Source organism: Euphorbia lathyris, chromosome 8, assembly GCF_963576675.1.
Source record: "Euphorbia lathyris chromosome 8, ddEupLath1.1, whole genome shotgun sequence".
Classification (NCBI taxonomy): Eukaryota; Viridiplantae; Streptophyta; class Magnoliopsida; order Malpighiales; family Euphorbiaceae; genus Euphorbia; species Euphorbia lathyris.
The window spans coordinates 16,475,337-16,488,097 of NC_088917.1; the positions used below are offsets into that span (position 1 = coordinate 16,475,337).

General features: G+C 33.1%; 1 pseudogene; it reads right to left on the minus strand.

Moving 5' to 3' along the window:
- Positions 1-279: 279 nt before the first annotated feature.
- LOC136203863 (probable polygalacturonase At3g15720) lies at positions 280-2,930 on the minus strand (annotated as a pseudogene).
- Positions 2,931-12,761: the final 9,831 nt, after the last annotated feature.

Consider the following 12,761-nt stretch of genomic DNA (forward strand, 5'->3'; position numbering starts at 1 on the left):
TTGAATCCGTTGATGAACGAAGGAATCAAAAAGTTGGTTAAACTTAAATAGTGCCTCAACTTATTAAACTTAAATAATTAACTCTTAAGTTATTATATTGTCATAATTGATACCTAAAACTAATTACAAACTGAATTAATAGTCTTTTAAACTTAATCACAATCCTATAATCCAATGCTAATAATGACCAAAAACTAGGCTGATCATTACAACCAATTTCATATGAAAAGAAGAAAGGGAAAACAGAAATGAATCATGAGTTAAATTAACAATATAGTCTTACATAGATTTTGAAAGACAAGGTACAACAGGTATAGTCGAGGTAGATTTTCCATTAACGTGGTTACAAAAGGCATGAATCTGCTTTCCCGGGTTGGATGAGCTTATGTTAATATGATCCATTATTATATTACCACAACCTATTTTATCACAATCTAATGTAATTGCTTGCTGATGTTCCTTTAACTCCACTATATATTATTCCATTCACTTTTACTGCTACACCCTGCATTAGATAAAAAAGAAATATTTATATGTATATTAATAAATTAAATCAATTTTAACATAGTTTTATTATACCTTTTCTGCACATTTGTGTCCGTTGCAGTAATGTTGATCTATTATGATAGGGTTTTTAGAGTTATGAAGTATGATATCCCTGAATGAAATCTGATTAGCATGCCCTGATCCTCCCTAGATGGACCAAATAAATAAATTAAATATTATGTTAAATCTAAGTTATTAATTATTTATTATGAATTATTGATTATGAATTATTGTTATACTTACCGGCCATGTTTTGATTCTCACACCATTTTGAGTATTAAGAAACGTACAATTACGAACATGAACCTGGTCCACGATGTCCTTCACTCCGCGATCTCCTAAGCTCCCTACACTATATATTTCCATATCCAAAAAATAAAATAGATAAATTGCGTAAGCAACAAATCATCACCTAATTTAGTGTTTTTAGTAATATTTTTCTACTGACCTAATTCCATGACCTGGTCAGATGTAACTTTGGTGATATTGATAAATGAGCAGCCTCCATTGATAGCAATACAATCATCACCTGTCACCCCAAAAACAATAACAATAATTATTATTATTAAAAAAAATATCACAATCAATTGATAATATATTTCATGAAAACAAGTAAAATAATTAAATAAAAGAAGGCCTAATATACAAATAACCCCCTAAACTTGTCCAAATGTTGCAACTGCCCCCTCCAACTTTCAATTGTAACAACTTACCCCTCAAACTTGTCCAATTGTAACAACTTACCCCTTAAACTTGTCCAATTGTAAAACACAACCCCAAATTGCTGACATGCACTGCAATTGAAGAAACACGTGAAATATAAAATCTGGAACGCTCATGAAGTATGATAATCAGATCTTTGGCGTGATACGAATCCGGAAAAACTTTTTTACAGTTGCTTCAAATACAGGGTAAAAAAATTCCCAATTTGGGGTTATGTTTTACAATTGGACAAGTTGTTACAATTGAAAGTTGAGGGGGGCAGTTGCAAGATTTGGACAAGTTCAGGGGGTTATTTGTGTATTAGGCCATAAAAGAATTACCAGTTCCTATAATAGAATCGGAAATATGAACGTTGTGTGAAAGAGATAGATCAATTCCATCAGTATTGGGACTATTTTCAGGAGCAAAGATATTAATATTATAAATAGAGACATAATTGTATCTATTTAATCCAATGTGTGCTTTTGGACTATCAATATATTTTAGTCCACTTATTCCAAGATTGTTGCAGTTTCGAAATTGCAAGGCCTGCATCATTAATTTGAATTTCAATTAAATTTAATTAACATCTATAAAAATAAATGAACATAATAAATTTTTGTGTCTTCTAATTTTCTTTTATTTTGTTCACCCGCGGTCTCTTGCATCTGCTCATGATGTCCTGAAAAAAGAAAAAAGAAATAAATTACATATATACAGCTTTAACGTCCACATGTTCTTACCTCCGTTTTTAGGCATTGATAAGAGTTCCTTTTTATAAATTTTATTACGTGGAGCCAATATTGCTCCATGTTATGTTATCTAGATCTAAAATCCAAGTTGGAAACGGGAAATTAATTTATTTATTTTTACAGTTTTTATTCTAAGAGCATATATACACTTTCCAATAACCTTAAGTTAAAATTGATTTTACCTCTATGTATTATAATGAAAAAAATAAAAATAAATAAATAAACTGATTAGTCCACCAAGTTGAGCCGTGGCCATCAAAAGTACCAGATCCATCAAGTGTAAGACCATTTACACCGTCGAACAGCAGTCAAAATTGAGCGTTACAGCTAGGCCATTCACCGCCACTGGGTGCTACTATTTTCCCTATAACCTGTCACCAATTTACTTTTCAATAATTAATCTGAGTACTCGATCTCAGATTCAACAGACACGATTTATCTATTATTATTATTTACTGTATTCTCTTTCTCTAACATAAAATGGCTATTAAATATGTTTAGTTTATAAAATAATAAAAATAAGCATATACTTTCATATGGATAGCCTTAGACTTGCAAGGGCCTTTAAATATCAAAGGCTTCAAAAGAAATGTTCCTGATGGCACTACAAGAGTTGGTATATTTCCTTCTGTTCCTGTGCTTCACACAAGTCTCTCCATGCATTTAAGAAAGCCTTCAAAAATAACAATTAAAAAATATTAATATTTTGTTACTATATAAAATTTGAGAAAAAAAAAGTAATTATATATAATAGAAACAATTACAAAACAAAAAATCAGAAATAATTACATTATAATTATCAGTTTTTCCATCTCCAACTGCTCCAAAATCTTTCACATTAAACATAATCTTCCCATCCCCAGTGCTTACTAAATTAGATGTAACAATTAAAAGTACCCAAATAAAAGCTTGAAGTATTAAACCCTGCATTTTAATTTTAAGAAATAAGTAAAACACTAAAATATTCTATTACAGAATGAAGGAAATAGGATCATTTACTCATATATATAGGTGATTTTTATATACTTGTTCTCACTCATTTGACTTGTTACATTTTTTAGTTGGATTTCTTATGGATTTAGTTTAGTTCCTAAAATATAAATTTCCTGAAATTCTAGTTGGATTTCTTATAATTATTTTATTATATTTAATTACATATTATACTACTAATAGGGATATAAGCATATATACAATGAATTAAACAGGTTAAAAAAAGTTGACTGTACTGAGATATCTTATGGATTCTGAATGCCACAGATTAATCAGAAAAATTATAATTGGATTTCAGATAATTCAGATTTATTATATTTAATTACATATTATACTACTAGTAGGAATATACACGTATCAATGAATTAAATAGGTTAAAAAAAATTCACTTTTGAGATATGTGATAGATTTTAGGTATGCAACATTGTTCACTGATCTTCAAAATTCACTTTTGAGATATGTGATAGATTTTAGATATGTGTTATATGGTTATCTCATGGTAACTCAACTTCAATTTGTCTCAATCAAATCACTCAACTTTGAGTTTTGTCTCAAGTATGTCACTGTAACTATTTCAGTGATTAAAAAATATGGAAATGATGACATAAGTGATACATCAATTGGAAACAAGTCATATTTCTAAGGGAAATGGCACAAGACATCCAATTGACGTATCACCCATGTCATTATTTGGATGTGTTTTAATCACTGAAATAGTCATAGTGACGAAAAAAATCAAAGTTGAGTGATTCTATTGAGACAAATTGAAATTGGGTGATCATTTTGAGACAACCATGTAAGTTCAGTGACCAATGATGCATTTAACCCTAATATTAATAAACCTATCAGGTTTGCTACTTGCTTTCCTAAAGCAATATTAAAATGTTAGTTTTTGTCCGTGATTGATTATTTAATAATATTTGTCCCTTGATATATCAAAATTAGTGAAATACAAAGACTAACATTAAAATTTGGCCGTTAACACTTGAAAATGATTTTTTTTAAGAATTTGATGATATCCTAAACATTTTTAATTCTTCAACTTTTTAGTTTTGAGTTAATTTAGATAGAAAATAAGATTTCAACTCAGAAAAATCATAGACATAGGCCTAAACTAGCAGACTCTTTCATTCTAATCCTTGCTGGCACTAAGCTATTCAGTCCCTAACTAAACATGTTTGGTCTAATGATAATTTGGTCAGCCTTTTGGATTCAATGCTTGGAACACTTTCTTGGTCTTTATTTGCATACTTATATTTCTTTGTCAGCTATTAATATGAAGTGGACCTTTAACTATCAGCTCGAGCTTTTGGTTCAAATAGTTTCATGACATGGTATCAGAGCGAGTGTGACCAAGTGGTCCTGGGTTCGATTCCTGGCAGCCCCATGTTGTCACGCTTCAAGCCCAAGTGTCCTATAGACAATTGTTCTAGGATACAAACTTAATGTAAATGAAGTTTTCTTTATATCATTTGTTTTAATGAGATATATGTTTTATAACTATATAAAGGCAATCCCTTTTAAGCACTAAATAAAGTCTAATAAAAGGAAATCCGTAAGTTTGTTTTAAAGTGATTATAAAGTGTTCATACAAGCATGAAGTGAGACAAAACTTTATAATAAACTTAAAACCACCCCAAGTCAAGTAATATGTTTAGGATTGACATATCACTGCTAAGACTTGCATGTAACAATGTCTTCTGTCCGACAGAAAGCTGATCTCACAAGCTTCATATATATAGATATCAGGACAGTTACATGGATCCGATGAAAAGTAGTTCATTAGGATTGGGGACCCGACTTGAGATAACAGGATGGGTAGATTCATCCTTGTCACCTGTTCATCTCATTAGTATTAATAGGTATAAATAATCATCAGACTCAAAGGAATGTTAATTGGTATTCTCGATTACAGAATGTGACGTTTTGATCCTGTTGTAACACGATCCTTAATAGAGATGACTCTGGGGTGTGAACAGCAGAGGTTGGGTATCACAGGAAGTGATTGCGGGATCGTTATATATTGGATTGAGCATTTATCACTCCCGATAAATGGGAGATATGTCCATGGATCGCTTGTGGAAGTCTTGACTCTAAATCCTTGAAAGGTGATAGCTTAAGAATGAAATTAGATTTCTCTTAACCTATCTAATTGGAGCTGACTCGGCCAAGAACAAGTAAAACGAACGTCTTGCTATATGTGACTTGACATTACCCATAGTCATAAGATTCAGTTCAAGGACGTAGTTGATAAAGGATCGAATTATACCGTAACTAATACTGAAAGATCAACGACAGAATCAACCTGTCTTCTTATAGCTCTAGGGGAATGATTACGGACTTGCTAATCACATACTCTGTACATCATTCCATTATGCAAAGATTAAAATATAATTCTTTGAAAATTAATTTTAATAAGTTGCATACGGCTATAAGACTTGGAACCCAAAAGACACAGATGTTAATTAATTGACGGAAGCCCAACTGAGCCCAATAAGGCCCAGTGACTGTAGGGGTCGAAATTTATGTATAATAAATACATAAATAATTAATTTGATTTTATCTATTCTAATTAGATTAAGATTATGAATTAAATTAATTAAAGGATAACTAAGTTAGGAGTTTTAATTAGATTAAATTACTCTCATTATTATCCAATAAGGTTATTGTTAGTATCTTTTATATTTAGATATATTAATAGATAATAATTAAGAGTTCTATTCCGAATTGAATTCTTATTCAATAACCTAATTCTATCTAACTAAGGATTAGATACAAGGAAGATTATAAATACCCCTAAGGGATTTTCGAAATCCCAACTCTTGAGAATTTCGAATTCCACACTAAGAGAGAGAGAGAGAATTTCGAACCCCTCTAGCCCGAGGACGAGATTTTCTACCGCTTTCTTCCGTTCAATTGATTTTCATCTTTCTTTCTTTATCCTTGATCTTGTGTTGATTAATTAGAGGCAATCTATTTTGGTTGCTACTCAACGGTTGATTCTAACTTGATCTTATATTTGTTTTGTTCTGTGCTCGGGAACTCGAAGTAAGAGTTGTGGGCACTTCGTTTGCAACGGTAGATAGAACATCTAAAAGGTATTTCTTCTTATCTCTCTTTATATGAAATAACGATTAACGGATCTTGTGGTTTATGGAAATAGGTTAAAAATATTATATTTCCGCTGCTATACGTTAGCCTATTTTTCCAACATTGGTATCAGAGCGAGGTTAAATCCGTTATTTCATATATGAAAATTGAGAAGTTTTTCAATCAGATTGAATAAATACGTATAGTTAGGTTAATTAACAAAATTGTTTTGATTAATTAGTTCTAAAAGATAAATAAGTTTTAATTAATTGTTAATTAAAATAAATTGTGCACATGTTCCTAATAATTTCGGTTGATAATCATTATAACAAAATCTCTTAGTTTTATGGTTAGATGAATAAAATCAGTTTTATTTATTCTAAAAGATAAAACGGAAAATCTATGATAGTTTTTCCTATTTTCTGAAAATCGTTTTAAAACCGTTTTAAAAATGATATATATATATATGTATATTTTATAAATATAAAAAAAAATAAACAGTAGTTCGGGTCGCGCCATACGGCGCGACCCGACTACTGTTGTGCGGTTGCTGCCGCGCGGTAGAAACCGCGCGCGGCGTCTCGTTGCCGCTGCCGCAAGGCAGCGGCATGTCCGACGCCTAGGGCTGCTGCCAAACGGCAGCAGCCTGACCTCGGGCCCGGCCCGATTCCCACCTAGTTTTAAATTGTTTAAAAACTATTTTTTTTAATATATGTATGTATGTTTTAGAAATTAATAGTTTTATGTTTTGATTATCGAATGAAAATTTATTTAAAAGTTTGTTTTACCTATTCGTAAATCAAAGTTTTAAATGAATTAAAATCAAAATTATTGGGACGTGCATAATTAAAGTTTTGTGTAGTTAGGATAACATAAAAGACACGAAACTGTTAGAAGTAAAATTGGATGAAAGTTATATGATGCGTTAATGTGATTAACCCAAATAAATTTAATTGAGTCTATGCATGTTTGGAGTTATGGACATATTTGGACCCTCTTTAGTCTTTTGGTATTTTTGAAATAGGGTCTGCGAGTCCTGCCTTTCTACTATCTATTGTAATTTCTCCTCTCATCTAATTCCCTTCAATTTAATTGAAGTTTTCTTTAGTAGTATAGAAATTAATTTGTAATTTCAAGGCGCCATTGAGCAGACGGAGGACCTAAAGAGAAATATGTAATAGTTAGTATTTCCCTAGGTTGGCCTTTTATTCCGTCTCTGGCTCGACGGAATAATTTAGATGATATGTCCATAACGCCAATGTATGTGTCTGATGTATGCTAAAGCAAATCAAGACTAAGTTAGATTATGAGACCTAAAATAAAATCCCTCATTAAAAAGTTAAGTAAATAAGCAAGTTATTAAAATCGGTTGTCCCTCCCTAATATTATAATTCAGCCGGCAGTACTGAGGGCCTTTGGGTTGTTGGGTAAACTCAAGCTCGGGGTCTTACGGTAACACCTGAATTATCGAAAATCACTTTTCATGAATATGGGGTAATACTTAAATTAGATTATGATAATTGGATGGGTAAACTCATGTTTTCATAAACTAATGGGCAATACGGTTGGGATTAATATGAATAGCATATTAGTTACTAATGTGGTTAGTAACCCAATAACCTAGGAATCACATTTAAGATGTGATTGATTACATGAATCTACCTAACGAATGAGACTAGCTTGTTGGGTAAACTCAAGGCGAAATCTCAAGAGTTAGGATCCTAGCTCACTAAAGGATTTGTGAAATTCTTCGAATTAATATGGAGGGCTATTAATTTGGCAAAATAGTGGGAGCAATCTAAAATAAACAAAAGGCCTATAATTTTAGATTGATATACTTTAAAGCAAATGAATAACATACGTTTACTCTTTCTCACTCTCAGGTTTATATAATCACTCTTAAAATCATGACTAAAACCAATCTGCAAAACATTCTTACCGATAACAAATTGAATGGTTCAAACTTCACGGACTGGTTTCGGAACCTCAAAATTGTTTTGAAGTTCGATAAGATAGGGTATGTACTTGATACAACGATACCCCCTATCCCTGCTGATGATGCTCCCATTGAGGAAATTGATGCTTACCAGAAGCACAAGGCTGATGATGATCATGCCGGATGCATCATATTGCATCGATGACACCGGAATTACAAAGGCAACATGAGGAAATGGATGCCTATTCCATCATCATGCACCTTAAAGAGCTGTTTGGGAAATAGACTAGGTGCGAACGCTACGAGATATCCAAGTTGCTATATCGTTGCAGGATGCAAGAGGGCACATCTGTCATGACACATTGTGTCAAGATGATTGGCTATATTACCAAACTTTCAAGTATTGGATTCGCGATGGATAACGAACTAAGCATAGACTTAATTCTTCAATCCCTCCCAGAGAGTTATTCACAGTTCATCATGAACTACCAAATGAATGACTTGCAAACCTCTCTTGAAGAGCTTGCGAATATGCTCAAGTCAGTTGAGCCCAATATGAAGAAAGACAAGGCAATACCAGCTCTTGTCATAGAGGGATCAGAGAAGAGGAAAGGGAATTTTCACAATCCTAAATATCCCAAGAAAGGCAAGAGGGACATGCCCACTAGAGCTAAGGGAAAGGAAGTAAAGAAGCCCAAAGGAGAGTGCCACTTCTGTGGTAAAGACGGGCATTGGAGAAGGAACTGCAAGGAGTATCTAGCCACCCTCAAGAAGGGAAAAGGCGGTGCTTCAACATCTGGTATGTTTTATATTGAAATAAATACGATTTCACAGTCTGAATCTTGGGTACTTGATACCGGATGCGGATCTCATATTTGTACAAATATGCAGGAACTAAATCAGACTAAGGAATTGAAGAAATGACGCATAAACTTGCGAGCGGGAAATGGAGCAAGAGTTGCCGCCCTCGCAATCGGAGATTATGTTTTAAATTTGCCCTCTGGGCTTGTAATAGAATTAAGGAACTGTTTATACGTTCCGCAAATGTCTCGTAACATTATTTCTATTAGCCGTCTTATTGACGACGGTTTTCATATTTCAATAAAAGACAAACGTTGCGATTTTTATACAGATTCGATTTTCTATTTTTCAGGAATATCACAAAATGGGATTTATGTGTTAGATGACAAAATTTCTGTTTTCGCGATTGATACCAAAAGACATAAGCTAGATAATTCAACTTACTTATGGCATTTCCGTTTAGGCCATATAAACAAAAGACGCATGCTTAAGCTACATCAAGATGGATTTATAAATTCAATTGATCCTGAATCATTGGAAATGTGCGAAGCATGTTTAAAAGGCATAATGACAAAGACACCCTTTAGCAATAAAGGTGAACGTGTATCAGACACTCTAGGACTCATTCATTCAGATGTATGCGGTCCTATGTCAGTCCAAGCAAGAGGAGGATTCAGATACTTCATTAGCTTCATAGACGACCATACCCGATATGGTTATATTTACTTGATAAAGCACAAATCCGAAGCTTTTGAGAAATTCAAATGCTTCAAGAATGAAGTGGAAAATCAACTAGAAAAGAAAATAAAGACACTTCGATCCGATCGAGGTGGCGAATATTTTTCAGATGATTTTCTGAATTATCTAACTGAATGTGGGATTTGCTCACAATGGACACCTCCCTATACACCACAACACAATGGTGTATCTGAGAGGAGGAACCGTACCCTACTAGATATGGTACGATCCATGATGAGCATAGCATTACTTCCAAAGACATTTTGGGGCTATGCCTTGGAAACCGCCCTCTTCACCCTAAATCGAGTACCAACTAAATCCGCTAGTTCCACACCATATGAATTGTTCGTTGGTAGGAAACCCGTATTCTCATTCATGAGAGTATGGGGTTGTTCAGCATTTGTCAAACGCATTGCGTCTGACAAACTAGATTCTAAATCTGATAAATGTTTCATCATTGGGTACCCTAAGGAAACTATGGGGTATCACTTCTATCATCCAGATGATCAGAAAGTGATAGTATCCAAGTACGCAACCTTCTTAGAGAAAGAGTTTCTCGAAGACACAGAAAAGGGAAGCATGATTGAACTTGATGAAGTTCATGAACAAGAAACGCCAACTGAAACAACAGAAGCGATTGAGGAACCCGATGCAGTCCCATTAGATGAGACTCAAGTGCCACCCCTTCGTAGATCACAAGGAGTTCGTGAACTCCCTATTAGATATGGTTTTCTAGTGGGAGATGATGAGGTTCCCGTGTTAGACGACGAACCCGAAAACTATGAAGAGGCTCTTACTAGTCCAGATTCTAAAGCGTGGCTCGAGGCCAAGGATTCTGAAATGGATTCCATATACACCAACCAAGTATGGACTTTGGTTGATCCACCCGAAGGGATAAAACCCATTGGGTGCAGATGGATCTTCAAAAAGAAGACAGACATGGATGGAAAGGTTAGCACCTACAAAGCTAGGTTAGTAGCGAAAGGATATCGTCAGAAGCAAGGAATTGATTATGACAAAACTTTCTCTCCTGTGGCTATGTCCAAATCAATCAGAATAATGCTTGCTATTGCCGCTCACTACGATTACGAGATTTGGCAAATGGATGTGAAAACAGCTTTCCTAAATGGAAACCTGCTTGAGGATGTATATATGATGCAACCTGAAGGTTTCATATCAAAGGATGCAAACAAGGTTTGCAAACTTTAGAGATCCGTTTATGGACTCAAGCAAGCATCTAGAAACTGGAACAAGCGTTTTGACGAAACCATAAAACAATATGGTTTCGAACAAAATTGCGAAGAAGCTTGAATTTACAAGAAAGCAAGTGGGAGCTCTGTAGCATTTCTAATATTATATGTGGACGATATATTACTAATGGGAAATGACATAGCTCTGCTACAGTCGGTAAAAGTATGGTTATCTGGTAACTTCTCAATGAAAGACCTTGGTAAAGCAGCTTATATACTTGGTATAAAGATCTACAGAGATAGATCAAGAAGACTGCTCGGTCTTTCACAGGCTACATACATCGAAAAGGTGCTAAAGCGGTTTAGCATGCTTGAATCGAAACGAGGTAACTTACCCATGCTACATGGAGTAAAGTTAAACAATCATCAATGTCCTAAAACCAATGATGATAAGAAGCGCATGGCTGTAGTCCCATACGCCAGCGTAATCGGTTCGATTATGTATGTTATGATATGCACTAGACCTGACGTAGCGTTCGCGTTATTCTCTTATATTCATATCCATCAAAATAAAAGGTTAGAAACAAATAACATAGCTATACAATTAATTATGGTGTAAAAATGGACAAAGGACTAAATTGAATAAATTTAAAAAGTTTATTTAGGGACCTAATTGAAAAAGAGAGGACAACTTTAAATTAAGGACTAAAGTCAATAAAATATAAAGTTTCAAAATAGGGACTAGAATGGATAAAATGAAAAGTTCCAAATTAGGAACTAAAATGAATAAAACATAAAGTATTAAATTAAACGTTAAAGGAACAAAAATAAAAGTTTATTAAATCAGGGATTAAAAGTGAATAAAAATTAAGTTATTGATTTTTTTTGCTGCTATTAACATGAGGAATGATCATGACAACATCAAGAACAAGAAAATATATTAAGTAAAATAATTAAATAATTGAATTACCAGTTCCTATAATGAAATCCAAAATATGAATGTTCGATGAAGAAAAGAGACCAATTCTATCAGTATTGGGACGATTTTGAGAAGTAAAGGTGTTAATATTAAAAATATAGGTATTATTGTATTTTTTTTGGGTATTGCTATATACCGCATCCAAATTCCTTATCACCGCACCCATTGGACCATTTTGCCCTTGGCATAAATTTTTTTTATCAAAATTGGGAAAAAAAAATTTGAGAGAAAATTCAAAATTTAGCCTAAACGGATGCGGCATACCATTCCCACCATGGCGGGAACGGATGGCCTAAACGGATGCGGCATACCATTCCCACCATGGTGGGAATGGTATGCCGCATCCGTTTTGGCTAAATTTTGAAATATGCAAAATCGTAAAATTTTTAGTGACGAAAAATACTAAATCATTCAATTTTTTGTGACAAAAAATTAAAAATTATCCTATTTTTTGTGACGAAAAATGCAAAATCGTCATGAAAAATATGGATTATTTTCGTGAGTTCTTTGATAAAAAGATGTAAATCTTAAAGTTTCCGACTCGTAATCATCCATTTTCGGGGTTCGGATTATCACACATCAATTATTTTCATAATTTCAATTATTGTTATTCGGGTTTATGATGTTGGAGAGAGAATTTTCACTTTTTGATCAAAATTATGAGAAGGGCTAAAAAGTCCAAAAGTGGCGGTGAAAAGGAATTTAATGGCGGTATTTAGCAGTTCACTTTTTTTAATGCAAGACATTATTGAATTTATTTAATCCAATATGTACTTTTAAACTGTTAATATAACTTAGTCCACTTATTTCAGCATTTTTGCAGCTTTAAATTTGCAAAGCCTGCATCATTAATTTGAATTTTAATTAGATAATTAATTAGCTAATTAGTCCATTTATTTCAATTATTATCTATAAAAATAAATAAACTTAATAAAAGTTTTATTATGTTTACTCAGGTCTCTTGCATCTATTCATAATGTCCTGAAAAGAAAAAAATAAATAATTTATATATAAGTTTATAAAACATTATGGAATAG